At 38.3% G+C, this 14,608-nt stretch overlaps 1 protein-coding gene across 1 annotated transcript in view; it reads left to right on the forward strand.

The window, feature by feature from the left end:
* Positions 1 to 7,416: 7,416 nt before the first annotated feature.
* The window catches only part of LOC137273612 (uncharacterized), a 35,281-nt gene continuing 28,089 nt past the window's right edge, over positions 7,417 to 14,608 (forward strand). The window contains exon 1 of the mRNA XM_067806371.1: positions 7,417 to 7,585. The gene's annotated coding sequence lies outside the window, so the exon portion shown is untranslated. The remainder of the gene's footprint in view (positions 7,586 to 14,608) is intronic.

Genomic DNA, 14,608 nt, shown 5'->3' on the forward strand with positions numbered 1-14,608 from the left:
ATGACTTGTCTCAACGAAGTCAGCGAGTCCGACCACCAATCTCAATAGTCTTCCCTTACGACAAGCATGGGCTACTGAAGACAAATTGTAATCCAGATCTTCACGGGTATAGAGAAATATACTTCATGTGTTTGGTCATATGGTATGACATAGCTAAATATGTAATAGTGCATTCAAAACACTGAACAAATGCCACAAGATACAGACGCAAAGCAGACAACTCATTTATAAGCACGATCCGACAAATAGCTGACAGGAAATTACATTATCACAAGGGACATGGAACTCTCCAGCTTATAGCTGTCAGTAACAGGTATTGTTGATCTTTCGTTTTCGTTGTCTTTTTTCATTTTGTTCTTTTTATTATCTATTTGTGTGGGGTTTTTTGTTTCTTTGTGTGTGTGTGTGTGTGTGTGTGTGTGTGTGTGTGCGTGTGTCTTGCTGTTGTTTTGGGGTTTTCTTGTTGTTTGTCATGACACTATATGTTATATGTAAGTATATGTAAGTACTTTTTATAGGAAAGTAAAAAATCAACTGTAACAACAAGTCCATGTACTTCACGGCCTAAATATGATGCTGGGATGACATAACATCCTGCTGATCCTAGTTCACATCACTACCATGAACCAAATGTGTTAAAACAACAGATATTTACAAATTAGTTATGATTAGCTGGCGGATCCCAAAGAATATTTCAGTTATATGCGGTTATATATATGCAGGTCAAAGACCCGTCGAAGTACAATCAGTCACTTGGGAAATCCGATAAATGTGGTGTTTGGTTTTACATGCAGTTATTGACCTGAGCGTATATCAGTGTCAAACATCTTTCCAATACATTATTACCTGAAAAGTCTTTATGAATGTTTATGAATGTTTATGAATGTACATCGAATTTACATCCGTATAGTTAAAACACTTGAATTTTCAAAGATATTGTTTATTCACCTTGACTGTTGGATGCGAAGAATGTTTCAACCAATGAGAGCAGTCAAGTTATTCATACGCATTTCAGACACTTGTCAGAGCATGCCTACGAGGACACCAACACGGGACAGCTACGTCGCTGTCTCAGTTGATTCATACAGGAAGCATGAAGGGACGATACAACTCTTGGTCATTTGGTCGGCGATGGAGGACGGGTTTTAAGTGGTTAATATGCTGTAGCCAGGAATATCACCAGGTACGTTATGTATTGTTGACATCTTTATTTAGTCAATAACTGCATGAAGTATAATTTGTATCTAGGTAAATGTTTGAAAACGTCCCACTGCCTCTGTTGAGTTTATCTTTCTATCCAACATAAACTATAAATAGATCGTTACACTTAACAACAATAATATAGTAAGCTTTATGAATACATCAGAATGTAGGATTATCTCAAAGAGCCATCATTGTTTTTCCTCGGATCCGAATATCTTCACACCGTCACGTCACCGGAACGCATATACACAAAGAACTTAATTAATTTTATAAGCATCCCATGTATTTTTGCAATGATAAATTTTCAACTCGTACATAAAACTTCCCGTGCTGAAAGAGATTGAGAAACGTCAGACGTTTAACGTTGAATTCACTAGTGAATGTGAACATTCAAAATGACACTTTGTGTGTCTTACACAATACAAGGTCACTACCGAGTGTAACCTTCATATGACTGTATGAAAACGAGCACTCACTGAAGTCTTGGTGTATAATTTAGCCCCGTTCTACAAAAACAAATACTGTATTTTGCTTAAGTGCAAATATGTCTCTACCCGAAAACCTAAATATGTCTGAACACACCACTTTCTCTGTCTCAGTTCAACTTGTCCGTCTGTCCACACTGAACTATTAACTGACAGTTACATTTAAATGCGTTAACATGAAAAGCTTTATGTATACGCAGAACATTGTCCTAACTAATGCTGGTCTGCTGCACATCTCGCATTATTTGAATTTTGATCCGCAATCATGACCAAGTTACATGGACATACTTGCCTCCCTTGTGCCACAGGTTTTAGTGGAGGCTGAGGGGTTCGAAGAGGAGAATACAAGGAAGGACCTTACAGATACAATACAGTTGTGTAAGTTGAATATAAACACAAAATGTTCCTGCAACAATCTTTTAAAGGAATAATACAGCTTTACTCGAACAAACAGCAAAGGCAGCCCTGAGAGTTGTGAATGGGTTAAACATAACATGTTCATATCTGCATGCATATATCATAATTACACAGTATCCTTGATTGACTGCTCGTATTTGTTTCAAGACTGCATCCTAAGAACTTCCTGTGTTCTGTAGTGAATTTTCCATTAACCTTACTTTTACTTCAATGTACATTTACTTGCATTATCAAAATGAAAATATCTCTGTTTCGTGAAGTGAGTGACCGAGTTTAGCTGCGTGCCGCTTTTAGCAATATTCCAGCAATATCACACAGGGGACAACAGAAATGGGCTTCACATATGGTACCCATCTGTGGAGTCGAACCAGACTGTTCAGTTTGATGAGCAAACGCTTTCACCACTAGGTCCTTTTGTTTCAGAACAAATGTTCAAGAGAGGACTGGGCCAGTCATCGGACAGAAGAACAACGGATGGCTCCTGTGACAGAGAGAGTTGTTTTGCTGGTGTCAGAGTGCATGGGTGAAGATAGGGAGACGGTCGGACTCCGACTGGGACTGTCCTATCCTTGTGTACAGAGGTGTAAGTTGCCTCGCTGTATGCTGGACAAGTGGAGGATGAAGAAAGGTGGGAAGGCTACAGTGGACGTGCTGGTGAATAAGCTACAGGAAAATATGTATGCCTGTACAATGGACATGTTTGCTGTCGTCAAGTGTTTTTAACACACTGTTTGATGTTCATAACATAGATCACCGGTTGGCGTGGCAAAGATTATGAACAGAATTGATCACCACCATTAACTGTGTCGCATGTGGATGTGTGAAAAAAATAAATGGGTAGAGATTATTATTATTGATCATCCTCTGTGTTAAGTTGTGTTTTAAGTTCTGGAGTTACTAACGTGGTACAAAATACCAGCTAAATGGATATTCGCTTTGGTTGTTTCCTTTCCATGAAGTAATTCATTCCATTTTGGGTTTAGGGCAAAATCATATTTCATCAGTTAATGATCATGGATGTGAACGTTTATTAATAAAATTTGATATGTTTACGGAAACCTTCACTCGAATCAAAGACGTCTCTGAATTGTAAAACACGAAAGTGACAAGAGTTCAAAATGAGTCAATTTACAGACATTTCGAGAAATGAATGCATTTCAGACAAAGATATTGAGTATATTGAGTATATTGAGTATATTGAGTATAAAGTATGCAGTTGTAAGTTTTGAGTTATTTCCTCAGTATCAGTGTCAATGGTTTTCAGAGTTGATGTAAGTGATTTAGATACGGGACAACAGCAACCAAAGCTTGTCGCAAGACGGCCAAGTTCTCTGACTTGTTTGACAAAAAGTCTGTGTATCCCAAAGTGTAGATGACTCGATTATTTACAAGCCCTTGTCATAGAACTCGGGCATATCTGAGCATGACGATAAACAACAGAGTGGCTTTGGCTTAGATCCGATTACTAAGCCTGATCCGAAAAATCAGTGTAATGTAGGTGCACTCATGCATATCATCTAACGCCGGCGAAGACACAACTTGAAACAATGCTTTAATACGACAGCGTGATGATAAACACCCGGCCAAGATCTTCTACATTGTACAAGATCTTTTTCATTGTACAAGAGCTACATTGTACAATAAGTGCCTTCACTCAGATGACAGGCGGTACATGATGCCACCCAAACGGTAAATATACTTCATGGATGCATGCACGTCATTTAGAATACATCCATTATTCGTTGTTTTCTTTTTGTCAAAACTGATAAAAACTAAACATTCTAATAAGCATAATTCACAGTTTGTAATCAAATGTTAATCACGGCTGCTACAGACAAAAAAAGTAAATGTAGTCAAATACATTTAATCTGACAAATCCTGTATTGTCAGACAAAATTATTCATGCTCAAACAGATGTGAAACTATAGGGCCTGATCCATGTTAATAGGCAGTGTGAAAAACATCTGTTACAAGACATCAGACTATGCAACATGAACCGATAAAATGGTGCAGGAAATGGTGTCAGTCAACATATTTACACAGAAGCTGTTAACAAGATCAAACGCTGAGTAACCGATGAAGATCCGGGTTAGAATTGATCTTCAATAACCCATGCGTGTCGTAAGAGGAGACTAAAGAGATCGGGTGGTCAAACTCGCTGACTTCGTTGACACATCTCATGGTTCCTAATTGCGAATATCTATGCTCATGCTTTTGATCACTGGAGATTCTGGTCCAAACTCGATTATTTACAGACATCCGCCATATAGAACGAATATTGCAAACTGTTACGCAAAACTAAATTCCCTCACTCACTCACTCAATAGTTGGGTTTCTACAACATGTCGGAGTTATCATAAACAAACCATCATAAAATAGGAAACAAATGATGCCTAGACATTATTTTTATTTCTAAACAATGATTGACTGAATTTGATCAAGACATCATGTGCTGTATATGATCTTAGGTAATAGTTACAAAAGCAGTTCTGAATCCGACTCTTCTAGAAAACAGTACGCAAATATTACGAACTATCGTGATCATTACAGTATCTAAGAAAACATTCAAATTCTTTAGAGCAAATTATGAAGTTCAAATTTTCATATCCAGCAGCAACAAAACCCTTTCCCCATACATAAAAAAATCTCAGCTAAAAGCAAAGTTGAGTCTATAATTCTGATAAAATCATCTGTATGCAAAGTTTCAGAAGTATTCTACATGTACGAAGTTGACAATGAACTGATTGTCACTATGCTATACGATGACAAAGCTTGAGTTTATGAATCTCTACAGACTGGCGATGATACTGGTGCCCAGCTCCAGAGGTAGAATGTAGTCAAAATAGTTGCTTGCATCAGACCTCATTTTTGTCACTGTTGGGTTGAGCTGTGATGTGAGTTAGATCATCGGTGTTCCTTCAACACGTCAACGACACCCCACATGTCTATATTGCACACCTGTAGACTCTGTTGAAGAATCATCATCAGATTCCCCGCTGTAGCCTCGGGACCTTCCTTCCTCCTCCACGTGTTCAACATGGCGAAGATCTGCATCACACAGGTAGAGTGAGACATCTTGCACCTCTGTACGCCCACATAAGTCAGCCCTAGACGGACGCCCACCGCCTCCCAACCTTCACCTAGGTTCTCCGACACAAGCAGCAGTGTCTTCTCTGTAAGGTGTACGTTCTTCTCTTGCTCTGACAGCTGATTTTCCCAGTTTGTATTTGAAGGGACGGGCTAGAACATACGGTAAAGGCTCTGATAAAGTATGAACAACTCATTATTTCATGTAATTCAGCAGTAATACAGACGAATTGTTTATACCGGGTTAGATCCAGGACCCCCTTTCACAAAACTCTCGTAAGCCTAAGGTCTCGTAACTTTTGTCGTAGCATTCGTACCTCCTATGTTACAATATAGGCGGTACGAATGCTACAAGAAAAGTTACGAGATTTTAGGCTTACGAGAGCTTAATGACAAGCTCTACCATGGCAAGTACTACCATTATCAAACAGTAGTGAAAAAAATCCATATACACAGTGACACTATTAATGTGTCTCATTCCATTTACGTTTGAATTTCTTTCCACACGTCTTCTTATCTTATAACCCGTGAAGGTCTGGGGTAGAATAGGCATTCAGCAGCCCATGCTTGCAATAAACGGCGACTATGTTTGTCGTAAGAGGCGACTAACGGGATCGGGTGGTCAGGCTCACTGACTTGGTTGACATATGTCATCGGTTCCCAATTGTGCAGATCGATGTTCATGTTGTTGATCACTGGAATGTCTGGTACAGACTCGATCATTTACACACCGCCGCCATATAGCTGGAATATTGCTGAGTGTGGCGTAAAACTAAACTCACACACTCTTATCTTAAATAAGAATACATAAGAAAGCCAGTTATCCCACCTTGTAATTTCTTCTGAAACAACAGCAAATAACCTCCATCGTTTGCATGTCAGAGAACCGTCCTGTCCTTGAGATGAAATGTATTGTACGATGTCTAGCTACTGACCACCTTTTAGCGCCTGCACGTTTTCAGACACTGACCGCTAGTCAATGCAACAGAAGGAAGCACACTTTTGTATTAATAGATCCAGGTCATTGCGTCACTGTCAAATTCAAGCTTTTCAGTTAATCCGATATATGCTGTTTGACGTATGCTTGTTTGACCATTGTATCAACAACGTAATTTATGTCGGTCTATGTCAATACATTCCCATCCAACGTATAGAGAAAGTTACTAGCAGCACGACGAAACTGTCACGATCCGAAAACTCAGACACACAGATAAGCTATCTTGTGTTAACGAGGGTTAACTTGCACGGATCCGATCTTTAACCAAACGCTGTACACAACTCGCGACTTATAAATATTCGGACCTTTCATTATTGTCATATGATTTAGATACACGTTAGTGATTGGTTTGTTAAAAATCCATACAACATCATGTCACCACTCACTAGTGATATGTAAGACTTTCATCTCATTGAGATATTTTGGTCTATTCGTTCAAAGTTACGTTTCCGATGTTATAGATAACGGATCGATATTTTGTTAAATTTCATCAATCTCTATGATCTATATCGGTAGCCAGTTCTTCGCTTTAATATATACGCTTTCACTACTACAGTAAAAGCCAGATTGGATATATGCCGGTGTTCACAGCTTCCACTCTAACTTGTGGAACCTGCTAATCAGGAGCATTGATTCTCTGATTTTATGTTTATCGTCATATTAAGACCTCAATGATGTACTGATATATCACCTTTTTAACATGGCACCGTCGCCATGTCATAGTGATTCATAAACACATGCAGATGATGTAGTGGAAATTATACAACTGACTCTGCACTTGACAGAGGTTTCTGGTGGACATGGGAAGTATTTTGTCGGACAAGAAGCCGACTGGGAACATTAGTTATGAAAACTGGAGGTATCATATTTTGTCTCGCTGACAATTGTCCTGTTCACCATGGTGTAGATGACTGCTCATAATGTCAATCACTGGTTGTTGCTCGTCTGATTCAACTGTTCAAAGAACGTCATATATATACTAGAATACTGATATGTGGAATTGAATAACAAACACACCATAAAACTTCCTCCTTGTGACTCATAGATAGTTTCCCTCATCATTATTTCCAAGAATTATTCAATTCCCTTCAAAATGTAAAATTCATAAAGCTCGGATTCATATGTAACACGTGCCCGCCACAAACCAGGACACTGCTTGACTGTGATTCGATGAACATGTCACATGACCACATTCAGTTGTACATTAACTTAGCTGAGCCCCGTCTCATATCACGAGTGGTCGACGCGTAGAGGAAGGACACATTTCAGGCGGACAGTCAAAGTTCGTTACCAGGAGTTTGTTACTGAGTTCAAAACAGACAGTGAGGAGCAATTCGACTCGTGAATTCATACAATGACTGGATTAACGGATTGAACACGTTCATAATCTTGAAAGGTGAGTTTTAATTTTTCACTTGAGTATTAGGTGCAGCAAACAGTGAGCTCTCACAGACACACGTTGCAGAATGATAACTTACTTGATTATCAAATAGGGTTATTCATATTAACAAAACTATACTGCATTTGCAGCAGTAGTTACGTCAAAATTGTGCAAGCTATTTTTTCCTTGTATGCGTTGTATCTATTTTTGACCTAGGTTTTCCAGACTTATAAATACCCGGGTGGGCATTTCTTCCTGGTACAAATGAGGTCAGTGTATAACTGAGATGTCTGCTTAAGATATCAAATCAGTCTGTCGTCGCCTCCTCGCTGGACATAAATGTGAAAAGCACAGAGTACTTAACCTTATCTGCCGAAAGTCTTTAATATCACCCATTGAACAGACTGTGACAAGCGTGTCAACAGCTACATTTTGCTTCCTCGTGACATACAGCGACTGCCTTCCCTTGTGCTGTCACTGTCAGTGTCACTGTGTGGTCTCAATGCCATTTTACTTTGTCTAATGGAGCTATGGTATACAACATGGTATCTCTGTGAGGTATCACTGTAACACTGTAATTTATACATACACACACAAACAAACGCGAAGACACCATCAACAAACACACATACACAGATGGGCAGTAGAGTAGACTAGTGGTTAAAGCGTTTTCTCGAAACGCCGAAGACCCTGATTCGGTTTCCCTCATCATGAATATGTGTGAAGACCATATCTGGTGTCTCACGCTATGAATTCGAGAATTCTTCATTATATTACTGGTTATTAAATCTAAAATAGGATACAGTATGAAAACGGGCTATAGACCGCCAACAACTAAAGGTAGATCACAACACCAGGGCCCATTAGGACATACTGTACCTCTGTAGCAAGTACGGTTATTTGCTAACTAACAGAACATGGTATACTGCTTCTGTGAACATCCATCTCTGGTAAGTCAAAGTCGATTGTCCAATACCGATTATACAATAAGCATCGTCAGGTAGCATACAAGGGTTAATTTCATAAAGCTCGGATATATGAGCTTATATGAAATAGTCTCACTTTGAAACATGTAGACCTGTCTTGTAGACAAGTTCAAACTTGTCTTGAAAGAAATATAACACATGTTGCTATCACACAGCGTGCGAATTTGGGTGTAAACCGGGTATATAGTATATTGTTTCATGCGACGAAAGGATATTGGTCTCCATATAGTTTCATAGCACAAGAATACACTCTTTTGATCGTAACCTCAGATCCCCAATTCGTGTGTAGTAAATCTGGCATGATGGGGTATTCCATACACTATTACCAATGTTTATATCGACCTCATTTTATACCCATGCCAAATCGTAATATTTCCACATACATTCTATGCGAATATGATTGTATGAAATGTTTGGATAGTCATGGTGCATGCAACATGAATTTATGGGATTTTCACAAAACGGTTCTATTTCACCATTTCAATCTCATCACAGACCCATTTTATAGAATATCATTTTCACTTATATGCATAAATTCAAAATCTGCATAAAATTACCCTAGTAATGGGCATAAAGCTTTCAGATTGACTAACAGCTTATAGGAAATGCACAGGTTCACTCCACTTTGACCAAATGTGATATGTGCTGATTGATGACAACTGTATGTGCTAATTACATTGTACGAATTGACGACATCATCCATCTGAGAGAATACTAAGATGTAAATTCCTGCAGACATTCGACTGTGATTGTACCCATGACTGGGACATTTAGTTCAGTACTGAAGTGGATTCCCTTGACAGAGAGAGTCACACGACACAAGACAGAACAGAATGTTTGATTGGAATTTGTTTAAGATAAACCGGGTCCTCCTTTCCATTATTCAAGTATACAGCAATAACAGATCATTTCTAACGTTTGAACCCAAGAATTTCTCTATTTGCTTCACTTCATGAATAGACATATATGAATAACTTTAAATGAATAAATATCTGAATAGCTGTCATACGCAATATAGAACACAACTTTCCCACGACAAGTATATGTTGACGAAAACTTCTGATCACAACATCTGTTATTGTAATACTTCGTCTTCTACACAAAGACATCTTATTTGTTTTATTTGACCGCTTTCTTAAGGCATGGTCTATTCACAAAGAGAGCATTCTACTTCAGGTGGGGAAATCAGCAGAAGGGAACATGGTAAATGTTAGTTATTCAACGATTATTGATTATTCCCAAACTTCAATTAAACATCTTGTCCACATTACCTAGTTTTTATTTTGACATTATGAAATTCTGATTTAGTCTGAGCAGATATTCTGATTCAGATATAAAAATAAGCAGGTGAGCAATATCATAAAAGTTTCGAATTAGGAAAAGTAATAGTGAATCATTACGGTAACCGTTCGCTTTAATATTCCTGAATTCTCAACAATATATCAATGATTATCATTATTTTTAAGCAGTGTATTCAAAACATCTGAACAGTAATGCGGAGAATGATGAAAAAGACATTGTTCCAAATCTTACTCAAATTTCCCCTCTAATAACATGTGGCTTCCCGTGGTTTCTAAAATCTCGGATCAGTAAAATTTGCTTTTTCAGTAGGATGTACCAACATATCAACATGTCTTTACATTTTCGAAACAATATGACGAATATACAATTAGCATTGTTAAATGGATGGAGGAAATACATTAATAGTAATCGATTCCTTTTAAGATCGAAATTCATAAAGCTCGGATACTGAAGGTAACAGGCCTACAATATGACATAATGTTTGACTGTGATTGGATGGTGCAAGTCACATGTCCGCAATCGGGTAATTATAGAAGACCCACCTAGGTACCTTGACAGACAGTATTCATTATGTCACCTTCAAGAAGTTCCTTGCTGTGTACAGTATTGGTGCCTCTTTAGTAATTAGACTCTGTGAGTTCATTAAGTGAACGGATTAGTGGTTGGACCCTTTATCCGATCTTAAAATGTGAGTAGTTGAATATGAATGTGTAACAGATTTTCCTTGATGTGTAGTACTTGTAGCAGATATTCACTGATATCAAACAAACCTGTTTAATGCATGTGGACTTTATGAGAGAACGAGAGCAATTTTGAAGCTGAAATCACTATTATTTCTACTTGAAAAAAGCTCATAGCATGATACTTTTTTCGTGGTGTAGTCTCAAAACACTCATATTATTGCCTCCTTGTATGAGTTGTGTCTATTCATAGCTTGGGGTTTCCAGGTCTATTCATGGCACTGTGCGCATTCCTCCCTTCTTAGTTGGAAACTGTCGGACCGATGGTATTATATAGTTCAGATACATGTAACTCCACGTTGGGCTCAATCCAGTCCCCTGCACACATTGTATGTTTCATTCCTTCTGTGACAATTTATCTCGCTGAATGACCTATGTAATCAATGGTCGATGTTAAAACATGAACTGCATTCAATATATCAACCGTGCATTTATGAATGGCGGTGTTTCATCTGGTCCCGCGTAAAAGTGTAAGGCCAACTAGATTATGCTTGAATACTGTATGTCAGCTGTTCGCGTCACAAGACATGGTCTAATCAAGCGATTATATACAAGATACATGTAGGTTTCAAACTGTTCACCCTTTTATGTGTTGAAGAGTTTCCCTGTTTGGCAAGATAAGATTTGAAAGATAACAAATGTATACATTCCTTCCACCGTTTCAATGTTGAGACCTCATTCATAACAAAATTCGGGCGGGTTAATAGACGCCCAATGACACCATGAGCATGCTACTGGAGATCTGTTGACTTGATCAAATCTGTACAGAGTTTCACAACTTGTTTGTGTGTACTTTAACATTTCTCGCTTTGTCGGATCTGTTAAATGGATACAGGAATATATTCATGGCAATCGATTCCTTTCAAAATAGAAATTCATAAAGATCGGATACTGAGTGTTACACGCCTTCCTTGTACACTATGACATCATGCTTGACTGTGATTGGATGATACAAGTCACATGTCCCAAGTCGTGTACACATGGGGACATTCTTCGCTTTGCTCTAAAGACAGTGTTCATAACGATATGAATAAGAAGTTCCTTACTGTGTTCAGCCTGAGTATTTGGGAGTAATTAGGTTCAGTGAGTTCCTAACGTGAATTAACGGACGTATGGGTTTTGTAACCGACCTGGTGATGTGAGTACTTCAAACTAAATGTTTAGGATTTGCAGGGAATATTCACGTCTATTATGCGACGAATCTCATTACATTTCATCTTGAAATCACTATTGTTTCCGTTCATGTGCTTCTAACATACTTGTTTGTTTTCATATCAGGGCTGTATACTGCATATCAGCTGATCTCGTTTGTTTTAAACCTTACCCTGAATAAGGTATAAATTCATCTGATTTCTAACTCAATTGGATCAGTAAAGTAGATAGAGATAGAGTATTTAATCCGAGGTCCAAATCTAAAGTTGAAGTTAAAATCATGTTGCTTTCATTTATAAACTGATTACCTTTTCCTTCTTGTGATAGTCATAAAACAACATGCATTCTATTACTTCATTTTAGCTTTGTCTGTCCACATCTACACATATCGTTGTGCGTACTCTTTTCTTCCACAATGGAAAATTATCGGACCGATGATATCGACACACCTTCAGATAATTCCCCATTCGTTCAAACTGCACACGCACGCACGCACGCACGCACGCACGCACACACACACACACACACACACATCAAGTCCGGACTTTGGCCAAAGACACCACACGCACGTAGGCCTATCCTCAAGTATATACAAAGAATAGAGGAAATATATATTTTGATTGTATTCACTTCCTTTCAAAACAAACTTCAGAAATCTCGGATACTGAAGGTAGCACGCCTTCCTTGTACACTATGACATAATGCTTGACTGTGTTTGGATGATACAAGTCACATATCCTCAACTGGGTATATATGGAGGAATTGCTTAGGTACGCTGACAGACAGTGTTCATTATGACACTTTCAAGTAGCTTCTTACTGCTCTGTGAGTTCATAAAGCGAATGAATTAACGGATGGGTCTTGTAGCAGATCTTGAAATGTGTCTAGTTTAACATGGATGTAGCTTGATGACTTGTAGCAGATATTCACCTATATCAGAAAAATCCGTTTTAATGCATTTTGACTTTATCACTGAACGAAAGCAAACTTAATGTTGAAATCATTTTGTTTCTCTTTACAAACCCATGTCACGCTCGTTTCTGTGACAATAGTCTTAAAACTATTTATGCTATAACATATTTTTATGAGTTGTATCTGATCATAACTGAAAAAATGATAATTGGTTTTTGGCTTGGTTTCCCAGGTCTATTCATACTTAAGTTTTATATTAAATCAGAAGCCAGTTATCCCACCTTGTAATTTCTTCTGAAACAACAGCAAATGACCTCCATCGTTTGCATGTCAGAGAACCGTATTGAGATGAAATGTATTGTACGATGTCTAGCTACTGACCACCGTTTAGTGCATGCACGTTTTCAGACACTAACTGCTTGGTGTGACAATGCAACAGAAGGAAGCGAATCCAGGTCATTGCGTCAGTGTCAACTTTCAATGGATCCGATAAATATTCGGACCTTTCATTATTGTCATATAATTTAGATACACGTTAGTGATTGTTATGAATGATCTTCAGAGAATAACAACACGAGTTAATAGGGTGGATAAATGATCAATAATGAGAAATATCGATAACAGGAAAAGTATTACTAATGTAGCCTAGTGGTTAAAGCGTTCGCTTGTCACGCCGAAGACCCGGGTTCGATTCCCCACATGGGTACAATGTATGAGGCCCATTTTCTGGTGTCTCCCGCCATGATATTGCTGGAATATTGCTAAAAGCGGCGAAAAACCAAACTCACTCACTCACCCAATGATATACTGATATATGTACCTTTTCACGTGGCACCATCGCCATGTCATAGAGATTCATATTTTCTCTCGCTGACCTTTTGACAATTGTCCTCTTCACCATGGTGTAGATAACTGCTCATAATGTCAATCACTGGTTGTTGCTCGCCTGATTCAACTGTTCAAAGAACGTCATATATATAGAATGCTGATATGTGGAATTGAATAACAAACACACCATAAAACTTCCTCCTTGTGACTCATAGATAGTTTGCCTCATTATTATTTCCAAGAATTATTCAATTCTTTTCAAAATGTAAAATTCATAGAGCTCGGATTCATATGTAACACGTGCCCGCCACAAACCAGGACACTGTGCTTGACTGTGATTCGATGAACATGTCACATGACCACATTCAGTTGTACATTAACTTAGCTGAGCCCCGTCTCATATCACGAGTGGGCGACGCGTAGAGGAAGGACACATTTCAGGCGGACAGTCAAAGTTCGTTACCAGGAGTTTGTTACTGAGTTCAAAACAGACGGTGAGGAGCAATTCGACTCTTGAATTCATACAATGACTGGATTAACGGATTGGACACGTTCATAATCTTGAAAGGTGACTATTACTCTTTAACTTGAGTATTAGGTGCAGCAAACAGTGAGCTCTCACAGACACCTTTTAAGAATACACATTGCAGAATGATAACTTACTTGATTATGAAATAGGGTTATTCATATTAACAAAACCAAATATACTGCATTTGCAGCAGTAGTTACGTCAAAAATGTGCAAGCTATTTTTTCCTTGTATAGGTTGTAACTGTTTTTAACCTGAGCTTTCCAGCTTTTTAGATACCCGGGTGGGCATTTCTTCCTGGTACGAACGAGTACATTCGGATCAGTGTATAACCGTGGTATGTGCTTAAAATATCAAGGCAGATTCCCTTCGCCTAGTAGCTTTCTCCCCGCTGCTACTTAATGTTAAAAGCATAGGGTACATAACATTATCTACCCAAACTATTTAATGTCATTTTGAGATGAGCTTTTCAGCGAGCTATCACTGTATCATAAAAGGGTTATTTTCATAAAGCTCGGACCGCGTGAGATAGTCTTACTTTGCAACACGTAGACAAGTTCGAACATGTCTTGAAAGAAATATAACACATG

This window comes from Haliotis asinina, chromosome 2 (genome assembly GCF_037392515.1).
Source record: "Haliotis asinina isolate JCU_RB_2024 chromosome 2, JCU_Hal_asi_v2, whole genome shotgun sequence".
Classification (NCBI taxonomy): Eukaryota; Metazoa; Mollusca; class Gastropoda; order Lepetellida; family Haliotidae; genus Haliotis; species Haliotis asinina.